Raw genomic sequence first — 24,676 nt, forward strand, 5'->3', positions numbered from 1 at the left:
AAGCTAAAACCCAGAAGACTAATAACAACAAATGCTGGTGAAGATTTGGGACAAATGGAACTCGCATACATTTCTGGTGGGAGTGTGAGGTGGGGTGAAGACTGAAGCAGTGTTGATTTGTTTCAAGGTTAATTACTGTTACACTCAAGAACAGGATGTGACTCAGAAACATTATATTGAATGAAAGAAGCCAGAAGCAAAAAAAAAAAAAAAACATTGCATTTAATGAGCTACATTTAAATGAAGTTCAAGGCTAAGTAAGACTAATCACCATAACAGAAATAAGAACAGTGGTTGTGTATTGGGTGAGGCTGGAGGGGCTGAGTGATTAGGGATTGACACTCTTTATTATAGAAAAAAGGTCTTGTTTTTCATACTTACACATATTAATAACTGAATGGAATATACTCCAAGTAGCTATTCTGCAATTCCTAACATTTAAAGAAGTTGGAATGTTGTTGAATTGTATCTTTGAATACCAATTTTCACCTTCCAACTCACTAAATGCTTTAAAACATACATATTCTTTAAGAAAAATAGAATTGCACTGAGTAGTTTTAAAAATAACTTGATTAGGAAATATTACTTTAAGTGTTTTTCTTACATGCAAAATTCACACAATTAAGGATGGTTGAATGTAAGTTCAAGAACATGTTGGGGTGATGCAGCATATAGAGGACTACAGGTCTCTAAACTGGAGTGTAGCATAAACTTGAGCAAAGTCAAAAAGTTTCTCTGGGTAACAGATGAATAACCAATAATTAACAAGATTATATAAACTATCACCCTGTGATTTGCAGACCATTAATCACACTAAATGGAAAGAGATGATTTGGATGACAGAAATTATTTTTAAGAAAGGCACCAGTTGCCATAAAATGAAAATTAATAAACTAGGATGAGAAGTCATAACATTTAATAATAGTATAAAAGGAATTGGGCAGCAACGATTATTTTGGAAATTGAGGATAGATAGAAACTCTAATATCTTTCTTTCCAGGATTCTGATCAATAAGATACTATCTGAATCATTAAGTGAGCATATGAAGTGTCAGGGATTAATTGTTATTTCTTGGGAAGATGGCTAAAACTTAACAGAGATTAGGAGGGTCTTAGTAAGGCCTTCTCTAGAACAGGTAACTGGAAAGGCAGTTATCCATCTTGAAATAAATAAATGCGATCCCATTTCTCATTTATTATGCTAAATACAATAAAGCCTTTAACAAACGTGTTATTAAGCCTTTAGCTGATCTAAGTGTACCTCTAGCTATTTTCTTGCTTCCTTTGAGAAACCATGCAAATTCTTCATCCTATGTTAATTACCTATTTAATCATTCAATGCTAAAAGAAAATCTTCTGCTCTAATTATAAAAGACAGTTGCCGTAAACATTTGACATGATGAATACCTTTCCTGATCTTGGGCAGGCTATAATTTATTAGGCACAAATATGAGAAAAAAATCCAAGTTCAGTGCTTAATCAGCAGTGACCCCCCAATTAAAACAGGTGATACCTGCTGGGCTTAAAAATAAAAGCAATACGACTCCAATTAGCTGTCAAATCATCTGGTAAAACAGCTGTTGCATAAATAGAACATCACTTGGTTTTCCTGCTCACTTTTTCAAGTTTGTCTTTATATTTAAGTCGTTTAAAAAGATAGTCCCTCCATTCACATACAATTTGAAAGTAGGGGAAACTAGTTGGCAGTGTTGGAGGTCATGACTGTAATTGACATTGATGGGGGTGGAAAAGGGTGGTGGGGAGGGGTGTGACTGGAGGGGTCACAACGATTGGGGCGTCTACAAGGGGGACTGGTAATACTCTTTCTTAACTGGGTCCCAGTTACATGGATGTGCTCACTCAATGAAAATTAATTGAGTACTGCGTACTTATAATTTGCACATTTTTTCTGAATGTTAAATTCAAACAATGTACACAAAAATATAAATTCATTTCAGAAATATATAGAATCATCTCAGCATGGTGTCAGAACTGAAAAGATTCATGCTAATGTCTATAAGAAGTAATCGTTTTTTTGAAAACTTTTCTCCATCCATTCCGTCTAATGTCCGAGAAAACATATCAGGATATGAAAAAAAAAACCTATGAAATAGGGCTTGAGACACAATGGAGGCATAAATATTAGCTTCCTGATTACAACCAGATTTAAAAACTCACATGCTACTTACCAAAAAGCTGTCTTCTCCCTCAGTTCTGTGGCTTTATGCATTAGAGCTGTCAAGCAAAGGTACTGGTTGTGGTACAAGCCTGGAGAAACAGTACAAAATGGAAAAATTGCTTTACTATAAGGTATTCGTTTTACAACAACTGTATGTATTCACTACATTATAATATGATAACACTCACTTAATCCTTTTCTAACAAGCAGTTACTAAGTATCTCTGCATGTACCAGGTGATACAGGAGATTGGTAATGTGTGATGCATAACATTTTCCTTAAGGAAATTAGGTAAATAAAACAGTACAATAAAGATCTCAAACTGGTGAGTACCACGAAAGAGATGTAGATCAAATGTTATGGGAATCAGGAGGCAGGCTGCTTCCAACAAGGAAACTGGGTAAAGCTTTAAGGATTAGGGCGGACTTCGGGTTAAGACTGCAGAGTATGATTTCTTAACGATGGTGGGCGGGAGCTGGAACAGTGAAGAATGGTTGGGGACGGCGATCCAGGTAAGTGGGGCAAGTGACCAAGGTACAGACTCTGAGCATCTTGGAAAAGGGGAAGGAGCGAGCCGAATGCATTTCAGTTTCACTGGAGAACATTTTCAGAGAATTTGCGGACTAGAAGTTGAGTCACTTGCGACATTCCCAGCACCATGCTAGACCCAGGGACTCAGCACTGAATGAGAAAGACAGGAGCTCAGCCGGCCCTCATGAACCTCCCAGTTTCTCAGGACAAACCAGTACAAAGGGTTATTATAATGTGCGATGAGGGGCAGAGGTTTCCTTGGGAATCCGTAGCAGAGGAGTCAGTTGGGTCCAACGGTCGAAGGCGAAAAAGTCTGAGTCTCCGCGACATGATCATTTGAAAGCAGTGAAGTCCGATGAGACTGCAAGGGAGAGAGTGTAGGGAATGAAGAGGGAGGGCTAGGGGCAGCCTCACACGTGTGGGCAAGGGAGAAGCAAGGGAGAAGCAGTCAGAGAGGAGGAAGGAGGCTCAGAAGAGTCTGGGGAAAGCCAAGTACGGAGCTGGCTGTGCTCAAGGGCGGAATGCTTTGAAATTCAGTCAGGGCTAGGAGAAAAGTGGGTATCTGTTTGTTGACTTGGTTAGGTGCAACGGTGATGACAAAAAAAATTTGTAAAATGGTGGGGCTGACCTCATATACACTCATATTCTGCCATTACACATGAACATCAGCGCTGAGTTTTACAGCCAGCATCTGTACTCGTGCCTGTACAGACAGCTGATAAGTATTCCGCAAGGTACCCTGCATGAGGGTGAGTTGAAGCCCAATTTGGTTGACTCTGAGAAACATACTTGCTCTACCAGACCATGCTGCCGCTTTAGAGACAAGAATGCTAGTCTGCGGTTCTGCACACCCCTTTTTGGAACCGTGAGCACGACTCGGTTACCTCCGTCACTTTCCTTTCTCACTGAGATTCTTTTATTACTCCCAGCGAGTATCACTGCCTCTTTGTAATTAACGGCCACCATCAGATGGTCAGAGATGTCATTGGCCAACTATGATTGAAGATTTTACTGTTTGTAGTTGCTATAACCTTTGACAAATACCAACACATGTATTTTATTTTATTTTTTAATACATGTATTTTATTATTAATGATTGCATTAAAATTTTCAAATGTTATTTTTATTTAATCAAACACCATAATGAAGTATTATCAGTTAAGAGGCCTGCCAATATCAAGATAACAATAGCTTTTTAAATTTTTTTTTTATTTTTTAACATCTTTATTGGAGTATAATTGCTTTACAATGGTGTGTTAGTTTCTGCTTTATAACAAAGCTAATCAGTTATACATATACATATGTCCCCATATGTCTTCCCTCTTGCATCTCCCTCCCTCCCACCCTCTCTATCCCACCCCTCTAGGTGGTCACAAAGCACTGAGCTGATCTCCCTGTGCTATGCGGCTGCTTCTCACTAGCTAGCTATTTTACATTTGGTAGTGTATATATGTCCATGCCACTCTCTCACTTCGTCCCAGCTTACCCTTCCCCCTCCCCGTGTCCTCAAGTCCATTCTCTAGTAGGTCTGCATCTTTATTCCAGTCTTGCCCCTAGGTTCTTCTGACCATTTTCTTCTTTTTTTTTTTTAGATTTCATATATATGTGTTAGCATACAGTATTTGTTTTCCTCTTTCTGACTTACTTCAGTCTGTATGACAGTCTCTAGGTCCATCTACCTCACTACAAATAACTCAGTTTCACCCCTTTTTATGGCTGAGTAATATTCCATTGTATATATGTGCCACATCTTCTTTATCCATTCATCTGTCGATGGACACTTAGGTTGCTTCCATGTCCTGGCTATTGTAAATAGAGCTGCAATGAACATTATGGTACATGACTCTTTTTGAATTATGGTTTTCTCAGGGTATATGCCCAGTAGTGGGATTGCTGGGTCATATGGTAGTTCTATTTTTAGTTTTTTAAGGAACCGCCATACTGTTCTCCATAGTGGCTGTATCAATTTACATTCCCACCAACAGCACAAGAGGGTCCCCTTTTCTCCACACCCTCTCCAGCATTTACTGTTTGTAGATTTTTTGATGATGGGCATTCTGACTTGTGTGAGATGATATCGCATTGTAGTTTTGATTTGCATTTCTCTAATGATTAATGATGAGCATCCTTTCATGTGTTTGTTGGCCATCTGTGTATCTTCCTTGGAGAAATGTCTATTTAGGTCTTCTGCCCATTCTTGGATTGGGTTGCTTGTTTTTTTGATATTGAGCTGTATGCGTTCGCTTGTATGTTTTGGAGATTAATCCTTTGTCAGTTGCTTCATTTGCAAATATTTTCTCCCTCATTGAGAGGACCTCATTGAGGTCCTCATTGAGGACGATGTTGGCCATGAGTTTGTCATATATGGCCTTTATTATGTTGAGGAAAGTTCCCTCTATGCCTACTATCTGCAGGGTTTTTATCATAAATGGGTGCTGAATTTTGTCAAAAGCTTTCTCTGCATCTATTGAGATGATCATATGGTTTTTACCCTTCAATTTGTTAATATAGTGTATCACATTGACTGATTGGCGTGTATTGAAGAATCCTTGCATTCCCGGGGTAAACCCCACTTGATCATGGTGTATGATCCTTTTAATGTGCTGCTGGATTCTGTTTGCTAGTATTTTGTGGAGGATTTTTGTATCTGTGTTCATCAGTGATATTGGTTTGTAGTTTGCTTTCCTTGTGACATCTTTTTCTGGTTTTGCTATCAGGGTGATGGTGGCCTCGTAGAATGAGTTGGGGAGTGTTCCTCCCTCTGCTATATTTCGCAAGAGTTTGAGCAGGATAGGTGTTAGCTCTTCTCTAAATGTTTGATAGAATTCGCCTGTGAAGCCATCTGGTCCTGGGCTTTTGTTTGTTGGAAGATTTTTAATCACAGTTTCAATTTCAGTGCTTGTGATTGGTCTGTTCGTATTTTCTATTTCTTTCTGGTTCAGTCTCAGAAGGTTGTGCATTTCTAAGAATTTGTCCATTTCTTCCAGGTTGCCCATTTTATTGGCATAGAGTTGCTTGTAGTAATCTCTCATGATCCTTTGTATTTCTGCAGTGTCAGTTGTTACTTCTCCTTTTCCATTTCTACTTCTATTGATTTGAGTCCTCTCTCCTTTTATCTTGGTGAGTCTGGCTAATGGTTTATCATTTTTGTTTATCTTCTCAAAGAACCACGTTTTAGTTTTATTGGTCTGTGCTATTGTTTCCTTCTTTTTCATTTTTTTAAATTTGATCTTTATGATTTCTTCCCTTCTGCTAACTTTGGGTTTTGTTGTTCTGCTTTCTCTAATTGCTTTACGTGTAAGGTTAGGTTGGTTATTTGAGATGTTTCTTGTTTCTTAAGGTAGGCTTGTATAGCTATAAACTTCCCTCTTAGAAGCACTTTTGCTTCATCCCATAGGTTTTGGGTGGTTGTGTTTTCATTGTCATTTGTTTCTAGGTATTTTTTGATTTCCTCTTTAATTTCTTCAGTGATCTCTTGGTTATTAAGTAGTGTGTTGTTTACCTCCACGTGTTTGTATTTCTTACAGATTGTTTCGTGTAATTGATACCTAGTCTCATAGCATTGTGGCCGGAAAAGATACTTGATACGATTTCAATTTTCTTAACTTTACCAAGGCTTGATTTGTGACCCAAGATATGATCTATCCTGGAGAATGTTCCATGAGCACTTGAGAAGAATGTGTATTCTGTTGTGTTTGGATGGAATATCCTATAAATATCAATTAAGTCCATGTTGTTTAATGTATCATTTAAAGCTTGTATTTCCTTAGTTATTTTCATTTTGGATGACCTGTCCATTGGTGAAAGTGGGGTGTTAAAGTCCCCTACTATGATTGTGTTACTGTCGATTTCCCCTTTTCTGGCTGTTAATATTTGCCTTCTGTATTGAGGTGTTCCTATGTTGGATGCATAAATATTTAAAACTGTTATATCTTCTTCTTGGATTCATCCCTTGATCATTATGTAGTGTCCTTCTTTGTCTCTTGTAATAGTCTTTATTTTAAAGTCTACTTTGTCTGATATGAGAATTGCTACTCCAGCTTTCTTTTGATTTCCATTTGCATGGAATATCTTTTTCCATCCCCTCACTTTCAATCTGTATGTGTCCCTAGGCCTGGAGTGGGTCTCTTGTAGACAGCATATATACAGGTCTTGTTTTTGTATCCATTCAGCCAGTCTATGTCTTTTGGTTGGAGCATTTAATCCATTTACATTTAAGGTAATTATCAATATGTATGTTCTTATTACCATTTTCTTAATTGTTTTGGGTTTATTATTGTAGGTCTTTTCCTTCTCTTGTGTTTCCTGCCTAGATAAGTTCCTTTAGCATTTGTTGTAAAGCTGGTTTGGTGGTGCTGAATTCTCTTAGCTTTTGCTTGTCTCTAAAGGTTTTAATTTCTCCATCAAATCTGAATGAGATCCTTGCTGGGTAGAGTAATCTTGGTTGTAGGTTTTTCTCTTTCATCACTTGAAATATGTCCTGCCACTCCCTTCTGGCTTGCAGAGTTTCTGCTGAAAGATCAGCTGTTAATCTTATGGGGATTCCCTTCTGTGTTACTTGTTTTTCCCTTGCTGCTTTTAATATTTGTTCTTTGTATTTAATTTTTAATAGTTTGATTAATATGTGTCTTGGCGTATTTCTCCTTGGATTTATCCTGTATGGGACTCTCTGTGCTTCCTGGACTTGATTGACTATTTCCTTTCCCATATTAGGGAAGTTTTCAACAATAATCTCTTCAAATATTTTCTCAGTCCCTTTTTTTTTTTCTCTTCTTCTTCTGGGACACCTATAATTCAAATGTTGGTGCGTTTAATGTTGTCCCAGAGGTCTCTGAGACTGTCCTCAGTTCTTTTCATTCTTTTTTCTTTATTCTGCTCTGCAGTAGTTATTTCCACTATTTTATCTTCCAGGTCACTTACCCGTTCTTCTGCCTCAGTTATTCTGCTATTGATCCCATCTAGAGAATTTTTAATTTTATTAATTGTGTTGTTCATCTCTGTTTGTTTGCTGTTTAGTTCTGCCAGGTCCTTATTAAACATTTCTTGTATTTTCTCCATTCTATTTCCAAGATTTTGGATCATCTTTACTATCATTATTCTGAATTCTTTTTCAGGCAGACTGCCTATTTCCTCTTCATGTTTGGTCTGGTGGGATTTTACCTTGCTCCTTCATCTGCTGTGTGTTTTTCTGTCTTCTCATTTTGCTTATCTTACTGTGTTTCGGGTCTCCTTTCTGCAGGCTGCAGGTTCATAGTTCCCGTTGTTTTTGGTGTCTGTCCACAGTGGCTAAGGTTGGTTCAGTGGGTTGCATAGGCTTCCTGGTGGAGGGGACTGGTGCCTGTGTTCTGGTGGATGAGGCTGGATATTCTCTTTCTGGTGGGCAGGACTACATCCCATGGTGTGTTTTGGGGTGTCTGTGACCTTATTATGATCTTAGGCAGCCTCTCTGCTAATGGGTTGGGTTTTGTCCCTGTCTTGCTCGTGCTTTGGCGTACCAGGGTGTCCAGCGGTGTACCTTGCTGGTTGTTCAGTGGAGCTGGGTATTAGTGTTGAGACAGAGATCTCTGGGAGAGCTCTTGACGATTGATATTACGTGGGGCTGGGAGGTCTCTGATGGACCAATGTCCTGAACTTGGCTTTCCCACCTGAGAGGCTCAGGCCTGACACCCGGCCGGAGTACCACGACCCTGTCAGCCACACGGCTCAGAAGAAAAGGGAGAAAACAAAGAAAGAAAGAAGAAAACATAAATAAAATAGAATAAAGCAAAGTTATTAAAATAAAAAAAAATAAAAATTATTTAACGGCTTCCCTGGTGGCGCAGTGGTTGAGAGTCTGCCTGCCGATGCAGGGGACATGGGTTCGTGCCCCAGTCCGGGAAGATCCCACATGCTGCAGAGCGGCTGGGCCCGTGAGCCATGGCCGCTGAGCCTGCGCGTCCGGAGCCTGTGCTCCGCAATGGGAGAGGCCACAACAGTGAGAGGCCCGCATACCGCAAAAAAAAAAAATTTAAAAAAGAGTAATTAAAAAAAAAATGACGGGAGCAACCAAACTAATTAACAAATCCACCAATGATAACAAGCGCTAAAAACTAAACTAAGATAAACATATAAATCAGAAACTAGTCAGTTTGCATATAGCAAACCCCAAGTCTACAGTTGCTCCCAATGTCCACCTCCTGAATTCGGGATGATTCGTTGTCTATTCAGGTGTTCCACAGATGCAGGTACATCAAGTTGATGGTGGAGCTTTAATCCGCTGCTCCTGAGGCTGCTGGGAGAGATTTCCCTTTCTCTTCTTTGTTCGCACAGCTCCCGGGGCTCAGCTTTGGATTCGGCCCCGCCTCTGCATGTAGGTCGCCTGAGGGCGTCTGTTGTTTGCTCAGACAGGACGGGGTTAAAGGAGCCGCTGATTCGGGGGCTCTGGCTCACTCAGGCCGGGGGGAGGGAGGGGTACGGAGGGCGGGGCGGGCCTGCGGCGGCAGAGGCCAGCGTGACGTTGCACCAGCCTGAGGCCCGCCGTGCATTCTCCCGGGGAAGTTGTCCCTGGATCCTGGGGCCCTGGCAGTGGCGGGCTGCACAGCCTCCCCGGAAGGGGGTGTGGAGAGTGACCTGTGCTCGCACACAGGCTTCTTGGGGGCACAGCAGCAGCCTTAGCGTCTCATGCCCGTCTCTGGGGTCCGCGCTGTTAGCCGCGGCTCGCGCCCGTCTCTGGAGCTCCTTTAAGCAGCGCTCTGAACCCCCTCTCCTCGCACACCAGGAAACAAAGAGGGAAGAAACAGTCTCTTGTCTCTTCGGCAGCTCCAGACTTTTCCCCGGACTCCCTCCCGGCCAGCCGTGGCGCACTAACCCCTGCAGGCTGTGTTCACGCCGCCAACCCCAGTCCTCTCCCTGCGGTCCGACCGAAGCCCGAGCCTCAGCTCCCAGCCCCGCCCGCCCCGGCGGGGGAGCAGACAAGCCTCTCGGGCTCGTGAGTGCCGGTCACGCGCGGATCCTCTGTGCGGTAATCTCCCCGCTTTGCCCTCCGCACCCCTGTGGCTGCGCTCTCCTCCGCGGCTCCGAAGCTTCCCCCTCCGCTACCCGCAGTCTCCACCCGCGAAGGGGATCCTAGTGTGTGGGAACATTTCCTCCTTCACGGCTCCCTCCCACTGGTGCAGGTCCTGTCCCTATCCTTTTGTCTCTGTTTATTCTTTTTTCTTTTGCCCTACCCAGGTACGTGGGGAGTTTCTTGTGCTTTGGGAGGTCGGAGGTCTTCTGCCAGCATTCGGTAGGTGTTCTGTAGGAGTTGTTCCACGTGTAGATGTATTTCTGGTGTATCTGTGGGGAGGAAGGTGATCTCCGCGTCTTACTCTTCCGCCATCTTGAAGGTCTCTCCTCCACAATATCTTTTGATTGTAATTGCTTAGCCCTGATATAGTGATAATAGCCATTGTTCATTGCTTATAATTATATACCTTTAGAGAATATACTAGTTAATTACTTAAAAATTCACAGCAGTTAATGTCACTGGTGAACTATGGTTCTCTTTTCTGAAATGCAGCCTTTCTATCTGAGGTATCTTGAATATTATGCAATGATTCAGGACTCAACCTTCCTGGATGTCACAGGTTAGAGTAAGTCATTAAAAAATAATCCTTCCTGAAGTTATCAATTGTAAATGCATGGTTTCAGTGACTTCTCATTCTTTAAAAATTGTAGAATTTTATTATGTGTAATGCTATGCCAACAAAACAACCGAAGTCAGCGTCTATACGAGACAAATAACTCAAGAGTAGAGAAGTTGGTTTGACTCTTTGGTCCATCCTGACTATGAATTAGACTGACACAAAGTTAATCACCACATAGGTAATCACAGCATGTTAGAAACTTCTAGATTGACTGTGACTTGGGAGATTCAGCTATAGTTTTTCGTTAACAGCCTCAACTTCTTGAAAATTACAGAAGACATAAATAGCATGTTAATTTATGGAGAGTAATTACTTAAGGGTGCTACTGAGTTTAGCCATGCAATCAACATTATGGTTTCCAAGTGAATTAAAATAATCATTTACTCTTAACTTCACTCTTGGCAAAACTATTTTCGGCTTTCGGTAATTTGATACTTCTTGAAAATATTTAGAAAATAACTAAGATTTAGAGATTTAAAGCAAATGGATACAGCGTATAACAGAGCAATTCATATTCTGTTCAGATTTAGAAACAGTGGTAACTGATCATCTAAAATGGCCTTACACTGATGAATTTCTATGTTAATAGATATATATTTCTCTACAATTCTGAGGTTTCTCCAATCAGTCTCCTTAGATATGTATTTGGGAAGATTCTGATAAGAATCATAATACAGATGGAAGAAGAGTGAAGTGACCAGATTTCTAAAGCTCAACAAACCTAGGGACATGTATCCTATCTGAAGATCAGAGGAAAAAAGTGTATGATGGAAATAGAGTGGAAAAAAAGGGTTATTTCCGTCAGTGCTAAAAAGCTTAGAGAGTCGCTGATTAAGGTCACTGCCAATTTTATCAATGAAGAAAGTGCTTTAGCAAGGCATACCATCCTCTGTGTAGGCATGTGGATGACCGTACTGTCAGGGTGTACACAATCAAACACAGAGAGCATTCAGGGTCAACCGGACTAGAATTTTTATCAGAAAACCCGAAGTGTCTAAAACCCACAATGAAAAATGCATTTTATGTCTTCCTGCCCACTTGTCTTCTACAGGACCACAATCATCATCAAAGATAACCACAAAAGAGAAGAAGGAAGGAAAGAAAACATAACCAGTAACCACTTCCCATCTGTCCTTGGCTTCCCTGGAAAGACCATCTAAATGGTACAGGGCAAATCTTTCCTTGAAAGATTTATCAACAAAATAACAATTAACTACCTACAACAGCTAGTAAGATCTAAATCCCATGCTCCAAGCAGATACCCAAACAATAGGTCGTCAGTCAATGGCCAGGTCAGTCCATCTCATTGCTCAGGTGAAGTCGATACAAGCATTTTCTTATCTGTAAGCTCTACAAAAGGGTGAAAGATGTGTGTCAACAGACTCTTAGTTGAATAATGAAATTGAAAATTACAACAGGACAAAAAAATAGTGATTTCGCATTAGAACACACTTTACTTTGTACAGATGGTGTGACATGTTCAGACAAGATGTCATCAGAGCCCAAGCTGAGTCATAGAATTGACTGCAGAGCAAGTGGGGAAAAATAAATGGAAGATGTCGCCCACTAATGTGACATTGATAATTCAAAGTCTTGGGGTAAAGGAGGCTGTCCTCTGGAAAACACTGACTTAAGTGGGTAAGAGCCATTTAATCACAGAAAGCTCCACTTGAGGGATATCTGAACATTGAGGATTCCCCATCCGGAATATTAGGACTCTAGGATATCAATTTTCAAACCTATAAGGGCAGCTTACCCACCACCTCGAACCCTGCAGGATATGTCCTCATCCTAGCTGATCGCCCTCCAGCCCCCAGTTTTATTTGACTCGATCCATATCTTGGCTGATTTGACCACTGACTACATGGCTTTTAACTAGTTCCCTGCTCCGGTTTGTGACTTAATAAGGGCCTGATTATAAGATATTTTTTTGTGAGGTCAGACAGATCTCTGTAACTTACTGAGATACAACTGTTGCTCTCACTTTTTCTTTTTTTTTTTTTTCTTTTTTTTTGGTAGCCTGGTGTTTTCAACTTTATAGTTATTAGCATCCAAAAGAACAAGGGTGAAAATGGAAAATGTAATTTCTATCTGGGAGCGGCCTCAGACCCTATAAGCTCATTAGCAGTGCGATGTGCTGGGCCCTACAGCTCAAAGCATGCCGTATGGACTTCTGTGGAGCGTCAAAGTTCAGCCTGATGGACAGAAAACTCATCTTTGGCTCTTACAGTTGAATAATATGCAATTTCTAGAGGTTAATGGACACGCACTAGTATTTGCTGAGTTGCTAGAAGGTGCTATTCATAAGCTAATATTAGCATGTCACCAGAATTAACTGAGGACTCTGAATCGGTATTCCACAAGGACACGTGACCGCCACTCAGTGCTGGGGAGCTTTGCAGGACTCCTGCTATTCAGATTCACATGAAAATTGTTAGAATTCCTGAAATCAGGGGAAGGACACATGGCTATTACTGCTGTTTTGAATTGAACTTGGTTGCAGACAAATGTATATGAGTGAATGTATTTGTAACATTACTAGTAGATTTTATAATTATTCACCATTTTGTTTTGTTGTGTAATTGTTGTGTTGGTAACACTTTGTTATTTTGTTCTTCCCCAAACTTTTTTTTTTTTTTTTTAAGTCATGGGGTCTTTTTCATCTGGAACGTAGAAATAGATTGGGATATATAAATCCTTAAGTGCACCACAATCAAATGGTTTGAGAACCACTGCCATTAAAGAATGGAAGTCAGGAAAGAAAAAGCTTCATGAGTAGGGACCTAAAATAACAATTCTCATCTGTGGCCAGGTACTTAGATGCCTGGCTGCAGGAGAAAGGCTCTGGGGGCGGGGGGACGGGGTGCTGGGTACCCAGGGAACAATGTCAAAGGCAGGCAGTCACTTGACAGTCTTTCTCAGGGACAGCCTTGTTTGCGTATCACAGAGAATCCAAATTTGTTTCAATTTTGCCTTCTTATCCAGGTATCAGGAGGACCATTTGCTTTTTTGCCCATAATTTGTTTTTGCCTAACATTACTAGAAATTCATTTTCTACTCAGAATGTAAATTACGTTTCCTGTTTGTCCTCAAACCAATGTAGCATTTCTTTTTGCTTTTTATGCATGATATTTACTGTGTCTTTGACATTTTTATTTAGTAGTCAGTATTAATAAATCTCCATGAAAGTAAGTCATTCTGATTTTGTTAGAAATGCATTGCTTAGAGTTCTTTGAAGAAGTATAAATGTTCAGCTAAAAACAACCAAAGAAAGTGACAAACACTGCCAGAGAAGCACCCTAATTCATCTTTGCATGATATTTACTGTGTCTTTGACACTAATTCATCTTTGCATTGGTGAAATGAACATATTTAGCTGAACTGTTCATTCTTTTTCTGACCTCCGTTCTCTCCAGGTTCAGGTTCCTAAACCATGAAACTAGGCTTACAGTAGTATTTTTTTAAAACAGTCATCTAGGTGAGAATATATACAAATCAGCCCAGAGATACAGTTGGACAATTTTTCTGTAAAAATTTCAGAAACTTACTAACATTTCTCATATTTCTGAAACACATTATTTACATGAACATTCTTCCTAATGTCTAAGCTTAATTTCTTCTGTTTGTACCTGGACTTATTCCCACATTATAAGGCCTGAAAAAGTTTCATTTTGCCATCTTTTTGACTGAGACAAATACATATATATATATATATAAATTATGTATATATATATTATATGTATACATATTATATATGTGTATATATATATTTTATATATATAATTTTTTCTTGCAGGAAGGCATTTCTGTTTATAAAGTTTAAAAAAGTTTGGATTGGGATGAGAAAAAGAAAACAGTGACATTGGTAAAAAGAGATGGAAAAGGGAAATTGAAAATATTTTTTAGTGCATCATCTGATAAATTGAAATGATTTACTGTAAGTTTAAATGTTTTACTGGACTTCATAAGAAATACAGTGGTGTATGGCAAAATGGTATTAGCTTGTGGTCTTCCATGGTCTTAAGCTCTTTTACATGTAGTTATTTATAGAAGTGTGCGTGTGTGCGTGCGTGTGTGCATTGCGCGTGCGCGTGTGCATGAGTCTGTGCACGCGTGTGCGTGTGTCTCTGTGTGTGTGTGTGCGTGTAAGGGAGTTTGTGCAACTAAAAGCCTTGCCTTGCTCCTTTTAAAGCTGAATTTAATATCTACTTTCTCTCTAAGGAACTCTCTTAAAGGACTCTACTTTTAAACACCTTATCAAATCATGTCATTTTTTATGAAAAATGTCTTAAACATTAACACAACATGTGATAGTTTTCACCCCAAACAGAGATAAATCAATATTGAAGAAGGGAGCAGGGATCAGAGGAGGGGGTCACAAATTCAATTTGTGGGCACATGTTTCCTAGACAGTCAAAGCCAAGTATATAGAAACCACATTGGCAAAATTGTACAAATCAGTCTTCTAGCTGACAATGAAATTCCTCTCTACTAATCAGATGTTACCAGAGAAACTCACAGAAAGGCTAATTTCTCAATAAAGTCATTGCTTTATTTAACTAATAGGGGCAGGCAGGTGAAAAGAAAAAGAGAGGAGACACAGAAGTAGAAGAAAAGAAGATGATTCATGGTACAGAGTATGTTCTTCCAGTACCCTGTCACTAAGCTAACCAAATAAAACTGTGATGTTAAATGCTATCAATAAATTTCGTCACATAGGCATATTATAAAGTAAAGACATTTTGACAAGTCATAGACTCAGGAAGTATGAGGGGTATGGAAAATGAAGACAGAAAAACCTGGATAAATAAGTAGTGACTAAAGCACTCAGCAAATTCCAGCTCCGCTTGGAATATTGTCCACATGATGAATATTTCAGGTGCATCTTGAGGTCCTTATATTTTTCAAAGACAAGTAGGCAAGATGCATTTTACATCTGTTAAAGACTTCTGACTGGCATCTGTGTTTAAAGACTGCCTCAGGACTGAAAGGCAGAATTCTCCTCAAGAGCCACAGCTATGAAATATTTATTCCACCTTCCGTCATAGAGAAGAATGAGTTGACTCTGTGATACAAATCTCTACTAATAATACCAACAAAATTACACATCTTCTGTTAAATGATTATTCTTAGAAGGTGACCCAGGCCTTGCTTGTTGTAGTTGATCAGAGTAGAATAATGCAAGCGTTGTTTTACAGTATTCTTGGGAAACATAATAACGTATTTTCAAGCATTAGAGCACAGGAGACCTAACGTCTGCTAAAAATTTTTTGAGAAAGACCATGCTGGATGAATATTTTTCTCGGATTGTTGTTTCTTTCGTTTTAATTTCAAAATTACATTTTTGTCAATATTAACCTCTGTTTGTGAGAATCTTTTCTGTATAAAAATGCTGTAGTTATACCTTTGAGTATACTTTTTATTAAGTGAGGCAAAGACTCGTGTCTCCAAATATTGCTTAAATCTCCAAAGTCAGCTGAATAAACAAACATTATTCGATCTGTAGCCCAAAAGTCTGCAAATGACTCCACAGGATGTAAACAAAAAAAAATTATGATGTCTTCTAAGCGTTTCTTGGAGCCAATGATCAGCAGTTTTGTTTAAGTTCTGGGACCCCTGAGCCTCCATAAAAATAACTTTGAAATATTATATTAGGTGTGAAAATTTTACACACATGCACATTGATAATCAGCACGCAGGCCCTCTGCCCTTCCCCACCTGATAACCACAGTGCCTGCTTAGACAGGGAAAAAATAAAAGATTCGGAACTCTAATGCACATAATCTTAGCACCGTTCAGAACCACGTGCATTCCTGAAATCCTCTATTACTGCAAATCTCTTCGTTGTATTTTCTATGGAATTGTCTGTTTCTCATTATCAAAGTCTGAAGAAATTTGATACAGTCATGTAACACTTGGTGAAGGAGTGTTAGAAAAACGCATTCCAAAGTGTTCAGCTTATCTTTTCTTTCCAAAGCAGTAACTACTGCCTGACTTTCCTCCTCTAGAGAAGCCAGTTGGGAGGGTGAAGAAAAAAAAAATCAAACCAAAGTAAATTAAACAATGGCTCCATGTCTCAATCAATCACAGATATCAGCTTTTAAACAACGAACTGTAGTTAACAGGAGCTAGGGCAACGTTAACATGGAGAATTCTTACTCTGTAAAGTCACCCTTTGCTTGTAGAATGGGTACCATGCCATGCTTCGAACCAAGTTTGCTAGGGGCAAAACTGCAGGTCAGATTGCTAGTGGCCTCAGTAACCCAGGATATGAACACCTAGGGATGGTCTATGGTACATTTTATTGTTTAGCATGGCCAGAGCTCAGGGACGACGTGTCATCCTTCCTCAAGAGTGAAGACGTTCGAGAAAAGAAAATCTGGGGGGAAAATTATAAATATGAACCTTGAAGAAAGCACGTCTTATTCCAACAGGTGTTTCTGTCTGCTCCTGTTAAGTCCGTTGGGCTATTCAGATAGTACACAAATAGTGTTCAGACAACTCTCGATGCACACCTGATCAATTCAGACAGAATGCTGTTTTGGCAATTCGAGCTTTTGAAAAGCATTATAGTTAAAATACATGGCACAGGCGTGCTGGGATAATTGGTTGTAAAAGTACATCGGTACCACTGAGTAGTCTTAGAATAGCAGGAAATGCAACTGAATACTGGAAAGGAAGTCACTATTTCACTTTTCCAAATAAAACATACTGCACCTCTGAGTTCACAATGGGATATTTGCTGAGAGTCTGTAATTAACTCATAATGATGAGAACCGCAGTAATAAACATTTCCTTAGCAAAACATTCACTTGTTTTCATTATTTCCTACTCTTTTGCTATTTCCCTGTCAGGTTTTAACTTAGCTTGTCACTATTAATCAAGAGGAGAATGGAGAAAAGGGCAAATACGTTTTCAAGAAGGGGAATACTCATTTTAATGATATAGAAAGAACACTTCTGGATGCAAACTAGCACATCACCAGCGACTTCATACGTCTAAGCACAAATGAGGGGGATTTATGACATATCAGTAAAGTTATTTTACTTTGAAAACCCAGAACCAAGGAAAACAAAATGCCGCTCAATAGCAGATCACCTGTAGCCGCTGCTTGTGGATTCACCTCCCCGCCCACAGCTGTCAGATTCATCTTCCCAAATACCTTTCCATCATGTCATTCCTTTGCTCAAAATCCTTCAATAGCTGCAATACCAACAGAACAGAGTCCACATTCCTCGGCCAGGCATTAAGCCCCCTCTACAATCTGGCTGCAATTTTCTTTTCTTGCTTCATTTCCCACTCTTCCCTTACAACGTAATGGCCCACGTGAATTCTCTGCCCCGGTCTACACAGCGCCTTTGAAAAGACTATCTGCTTTCTTCTTTTCCTGTTATTTTCTCAAGCTGTTCACTGCCTGGGGTTTTCCCTTCCTTCATGCCTTGGCTCTACTCAGACGCATCCTGCAGCACTGCTTTGGATCACAGCATACACGGTCAGGTAAGGCTACCTGTTCCGCAAACGCACCCTGGCTCTGCATGAGGCTGTGAGCTCCATGCAAGCAGGTGTATATCTCACACTTCTTTGTCTCTCCTTTGCATCTCCCACCCTTTTCAGCACAGTATGGGGGCACTGGATAAATAGCTACTGATTGATAGAACAATTGTTACTACAATACACAAAGCATTAGCCCAGGATCGGATCTGTCTCACCTCATGTCATTTAGAAAGAGCTGGTTTATTACCAGAAAACAAGAATGTTCCCGCTCCAACTCCAAATGTCCCTATAACCTTCCCCAAAGTGACGGCAAGGCAGAGAGGACGGCACATAAATCTTCCACAGCATTTGGGTCAACTTTGTGAAGAATCTGAATTTCACTTACGTTTTAAAACGTGTGGCAAAATTCAATAATTCTAATAATTCTAATTGCTTTATATACGCAAAAGTAGCTGAACGTACCGTGCAGTCAGAATTACTGGCTCCAGACTTACCTGTCTGGCTGAAGAGACTCTGGTTACAGTTGCCTAACTGGGTTCATTGCTTCCTCTTTTGTCCTGACACCAAGTTTTCTCCTACCAGAGGAACCCACATTTCTCTAATGAAAATCAGACCGGGTCCCTCTTCTGCTTCAACCCCGCCCACGGCTTCCCCATCACACCTGGATAAAATCCCACATCTCTCCATGGCTTCCAAGGTCTGTCGTCCAGCTCCATCCTTCCCATCCCTCCCCCCAGCCCAGCCCCACCCCCTCCAGCTGCCCAGGTTTTCCTTCTGCTCTGTCTTTGCATTTACTGTTTCTCTAGCCCAAACACTCTGCCCTTGGTCTGAGACTGGCAGGTTCCTTACAGCCCTTCTCAAACATGTGTCCTCAATAAGGCCTTTCTTGAGCTCACATCTAATTCAGTGGCTCCCCCTCCGTCACCATATTTTATATCACACCACCCCATGAAAAAACAGCCTCTACTAGTATCGGAAATAATCTTCTTTATTCAGTTGTTTACTTGCCTGTGTCTATCTCCTTCCACTGGAAGTAAATACCATTCAGCCAGGGATCCTGTCTGTTTTGATTACTGTTGTACTGTTGTCATCAGAAAATTGCTTGGTACAGAGCATGTGGTCAATAAATATCTGTCAAATGAATAAACTTGCCGAAAGTTGCAGAACTAGCCCTGAAACCCCAGTCTGTCTGACCAGCACAGCGCCACCACTCTGTATAGTACTGACGGTGCCGCAAACACCCATGCCACCATCCTTGTTGCTGAGTGCTAGCCTGCTCCAGCAGTCACACAGAAGAAGTCTTAGATCCAAGATAAAGACACCAGAGAAAGTCAGTACGCCTGTCTATCCAGGGAGAGCAGCCTGCCCAGACAATCTGACAAAACTGTCACGCAGATCTCATCCTACACGGGAAAGGCACCACAGAAGAATCAGCTGGAGGGGCAATTGCATCTTAGTGATGGGGTCACTTATACATTTGTTAGAAACAACTCAGCATTTACGCCAACGTGTAAGGCATGGAGAATGGATGGAATGGGTAGAAAGGGAAACAACCACGTGTGGTCCACTGAAGAGAAGTTGAATTAACAACACGCACTCACTCGTTAGATGTTGAAGCGAGTCGGAAAGGCAACAATAATGTCATAAAACAGGTTGATTGGGAAGATGATAGAGCCATTGACAGAACTAGGACACTTAGAAAGAAAGAAGAGGTTTACAGATGAAGCCAGGGAGGATACTCAGCCATGTTTCAGATGTGCAGGTCTTGGCATATTGTTGGTGCTTATGAAAGATTTGTCCAATGTCCTCATTTCCCTTGGGAAATGTGTATTCTTTGGAAGGAAGGAGAAAATTGAGGTAGAAATAACTGTCAATTCCTTGGGGTCTGGGACAATGCCTCTCTCTCCCTCTCTCTCTTTCTCTCCTTCACTCTTCCTTCCTTCCCTTATCCTCTCTTCCTCTCTTTTTCTTTCTTTATCCATAGCAATTGATATACAACTATTTATACAGTAAACACTCCGTAAATGCTAGTGACATAAAGTTTCCAAAAGCAAAGCTTAACTAGATTCTACATGTTAAGTACTATTCATGTCCCAAGGAGCTTTGTACAGCATGAAGAATGCTGAACCTCGGATCAAATACATCCGCCCGCCTACACTTCTTAACTCTGCGATCTCAGGCAACTATGATTCACTTTCCTTATTTGAAACACGAGGCTAAGCAAATCTCCGTAGGGTACTTGTGAGAATTACAAGAAAATAATGTACTTGGGGCATTTAGCAGCATGCTTGAACCATAACTGATGCTTAATAAATGATAAATCATTAATATTATTTATTTTCAATTTTACCTGCTTTGTGTTGGGGTTTTGAGAATTGCTATGTAAGTCTAGAGAAGTATATGTTGCTCTTAAACTTGAACTAGTAATCTTATCTTTATCTGAAAACATCTCTTAAGTGTTTCATTACCTGTAATATTTTGAAAGTAAATCTACAAAGTTAAGGAGTAGTATTACTACTACCAAACTTTATCTAAAACACAAAGAAAGCATAGGGTGTATGATAACACAGTAAGTTAAACATTAAATTTTACTTCAACCTACTTCCATTGGTCAGTTTATGCAAATATTATTAGTTTTTCTCTCCAAAAAAGAATACTGCATCAATGTTATCTTGCACAATAAAACTGAATTTAGTGCTCACATGTTTATTTTCTCTTCATATGTTGTATTTCTCTACATTAGCTATATACAAGCAAAGTATATACCCAACAAATCATTTCATTTCTCTGGTAAAAATACAGAAATAGAAAAGGCAGCCTTAAAAAAAATCTAGCCTTAACCTACAGAATGGGAGAAAATATTTGCAAATGATGTGACCAAGGCTTAATCTCCAAAATTAACAGCTCCAAAACAAACAGCTCATACCACTCAACAAGAACAAAAACTTCCCAATCAAAAAGTGGGCAGAAGTACTAAACAGACATCTCTCCAAAGAAGACACACAGATGGCCAACAGGCACACAGGCCAATAGATGGTCAACATCACTAATTGTTAGAGAGAAATACAGACCAATGAGGTGTCACTGCACATTGGTCAGAATGGACATTATGAAAACGTCTATAGATAATAATGCTGGAGAGGGTGTGGAGAAAAGGGAACCCTCCTACAGTGTTGGTGGGAATGTAAGTTGGTGCAGCCACTGTGGAGAACAGTATGGAGGTTTCTCCAAAAGCTAAAAATAGAGTTGCCATGTGGTTCAGCAATCTGACTCCTGGGCATAGATGCAGACAAAACTATAATTCAAAATAATACATGCACCCCTATGTTCATAGCAGCACTCTTCACAATAGCCAAGACATGGAAACAACCTAAATGTCCATCAACAGATGAACGGATAAAGAAGACGTGGTATACATTATATATACAATGGGACAATATTCAGCCATAAAAAAAGAAATAATGCCATTTGCAGCAACATGGGTGGAACTAGAGATTATCATACTGAGTGAAGTCAGTCGGAAAGAGAAAGACAAATACCATATGATATCATTTATATGTGGAATCTAAAATATGACACAAACAAAAATGGTCTCACAGACACAGGACAGACTTGTGGTTGCCAAGGGAGAGACAGGTGAGGGAGGGATGGAGTGGGAGTTTGGGGTCAGCAGATGCTAATCCATACAGAATGGGTAAAAACAAGGCCCTACTGTAGAGCACAGGGAACTGTATTCAGTATCCTGTGATAAACCATAATGGAAAATAATGTAAGATAAAGGAATGTTTATATACGTCTAAGTGAATCACTTTGCTGTACAGCAGAAATGAATACACTGCAAATCAACTATGCTTCAATAAAAAATAAAAAAAATCCAGTCTCATCTATATTCAAATCAAATCTCCATTCGAGCTGAAATATAGTCTATAGCCAATAATGTGAATCTGATAAAGCAGCCTTTTGGGGGCAAAGTTTTCCTTGTGTAAATTCATCATTAACTAGCACGGACACTGACCATCTTATAATCCTTCATGAATGATGACTAACCTAAAAATTAGAGAAATATTATCTAATAATACCACAGGGATTGATTCATTGGGCCTCACTGATTTAAAATTACTTAAAATGTTAAATGTATCGGAAAAAGAATAATGAAACACTACCGTCTCAGACAAAGACATGCAAATGATGCTTCCTGTTCCAGAGATTGTTTTAAAAATGTAAATGCCTATTATGTCATGATTCTGCAACAATTTACTTGCAATTTAACAGCATAGTAAAGTCAAACATTACCATTTATTGCCAATTGGAAAGGGAAAAAAATGCGAAACTGTGTCTAGGCAGGGATTCTGTAGTTTGGCACATTTGCTGGTTCTTAAATTACACTGCTTCCCTGAACGAGTCTGTCTGTGAGTGTGTGGTCACCCAATGTTCTTCTGACTAATCTGGGTTGCTTGAGGCCATGGAACCAGTGAGGGACTCCATTCATGAACAGCCCATGATGCGTGACAAAGCCGTAATGCTCTTAGGAGGAAGTTAGCTGAGAAGAGCTGTACTATACCACAGGGGGTTTGGATAAAAATTCCATCCAGGCTGCAAATTGTAGACATTGATCTGAAATAAATTGTGACTGATGATCAGTCGATGACGATTTCCATAATCATTAGTAATTTATCAAGGTAATGATATTTGTGTCCCCGATGTCACATTCATCCTGTACTGAGGGACTGAAGAACATGCTGTGATTTTTAAAAGCCCTTATTAAGAACTGACTGGTTGTGTCATACTTCCAGCCGTAATCAGTGGGATGGCTAAAAGTGAATAAAACAGTGAAAAAATCCTGCTAGGTTTGTAATAAAATTCTTTTGACAAAACCTTCTATAGCACGAAGGTGAAGATCTTATGCTTACAGCATTTTAATTAAATCTCTTTTATCAAGATTGTTCAGTGTCGTTTGCCAATATGCTTTGGAAAGAGCTATCACGGCATGCTGGGCAAAGGAATCTGCCAAAGAACCTCCGCTTAACCCTTCTGCACCATTTCCCCCGGAACACTTGCATTCCCTTTCAGATTGCAATTATTTCTTCACGACCATGATTTTCAGCATGTGTATAGTCAACAGGTGTTCACATCCTGCCCTTACTCTTGTTAAGACACAAAATTGATGAACAATATTCCCATCCCTAGTCAGAAAAAAAGCTAATGACATTAAACACTAAATGTCATAAGTATCTCTTCACCAAAAGTGAAAGGGAGCTGAGAAAGTCAACGACAGTGATATAATTAACAAAATTAACAAATGTGTTTTGAGATTGCCATTATAAAATGAATTACGATTAGATTGCAAATGTTATAGGATCACTTATATTTTCCTAGAACAAGGTTTAAATACATACAACCAAATACAGTTTCAAGAATTTCACGAATAATTCTAGTTGGGCATCTTCAAAGTTTAAGTTAAGATAAAGCAAAGTACTTTGATTAGAATCAGAAAATAGAGTATTTTAGATATTTGTTTTATGTAAATGAAACTATATTTGTTATCTACAAACTTCCATTTGTGTCTGAAATAATCCTGTCTTCACTAGTCTGAAATAATGACTACTGCTCGATGATCTCAACATGTGCTGTATTTCTATACTGCCTGGCCTGGGTTCCTGGCTTCATTACCTGATTATTTATTTCTTTTTATTGTGGTAAAATATACCTAATATAAAATTTACTGTGTTGACCATTTTGAAGTGTATAGTTTAGTAGCATTCAGTGCATTTGCAATGTTCTTCAACTATCACCACTATGCCCAGTTTCATTACTTTTAAGCTGTTTCTTATTTTCCGTCTGTCACCTGTAAAACAGGGTGATGATTACAGTAGCAACTTCATATTGTTTTTGTTAAAAAATAAATGAGATGCTATGATATTTGTAAAGCTCGCCTGGTGTACATGAAGTGCTAAATTATATACTCCATGCTGGAACTGTTTTCTTCTAATGTTGACATTAACTTTTTTAAGAGCAAAAAGACTTACTGGAACATCACCATAGAATAACTTAGATTTATTTTCTGAAAAAATGCTACGTGTTACAAATACTTCCACAAATATCTCTCTAGAACCTCGCTATAAAACCCCACATAACAAACAAGAAGGCCAGGTTTTGTTTTCTGATTGTACAAATGAGAAAAGTGAATCTCTGAAACCCTAAGTCATTTACGCCAGGTCCCAGAGTCAAGGAGTGGAGTTAGAAACTAAACCCGGCACTTAGCACTTAGGAGGTAAGCAATTATAAGTGTCTGTGAATAAATGGTTGAATTAAAATAAGTTAGAATGTTGACCTTAAGTTCTCCACTCCTTCTACCACATAACATGGACTGCTTCGTCACCTGACTTTTGACCTTAAGTTCTCCACTCCTTCTACCACATAACATGGACTGCTTCGTCACCTGACTTATCTCCAGCCTTCACTCAGCATTCCCATTTGCTAAGACCCCCTCTTATAAGGTCTGGAGGACTGACTGTGGGCTCTTGCTTCTTTTAATTCTTTGAGGTTCACTGTTTCTCTTGGCTCCATGGGAAAGGAGTGCCCTAGGTAATTAAAACTGTGGTTCTGAGTTTGGTAGTCTACTCAACAGAAAGGCTAGTGGCCTTAGAGGTCGTTTTAAATCTTTGGCCCAGGCTTTCATCATGGACAGAGGGATACATCCCTCTGTATCCTCAGCGTATTGGCTCCAGGACTCCTGCGCATACCAAACTCCGTGGACGTTCAAGTCCCTTATAGAAAATGGTGGGATACTGCGGTTGGTCGGATCTCC

The 24,676-nt window shown here is 39.7% G+C and overlaps 1 long non-coding RNA gene across 1 annotated transcript in view; it reads right to left on the reverse strand.

Annotated features, from left to right (window-relative positions):
* The window catches only part of LOC132594388 (uncharacterized), a 283,100-nt gene that overhangs the window by 166,290 nt on the left and 92,134 nt on the right, over positions 1 to 24,676 (reverse strand). Inside the window, exon 2 of the long non-coding RNA XR_009560536.1 lies at positions 2,190 to 2,268. This is a non-coding gene — a long non-coding RNA (uncharacterized lncRNA). The remainder of the gene's footprint in view (positions 1 to 2,189; positions 2,269 to 24,676) is intronic.

Source organism: Globicephala melas, chromosome 21 (assembly GCF_963455315.2).
Source record: "Globicephala melas chromosome 21, mGloMel1.2, whole genome shotgun sequence".
NCBI lineage: Eukaryota > Metazoa > Chordata > Mammalia > Artiodactyla > Delphinidae > Globicephala > Globicephala melas.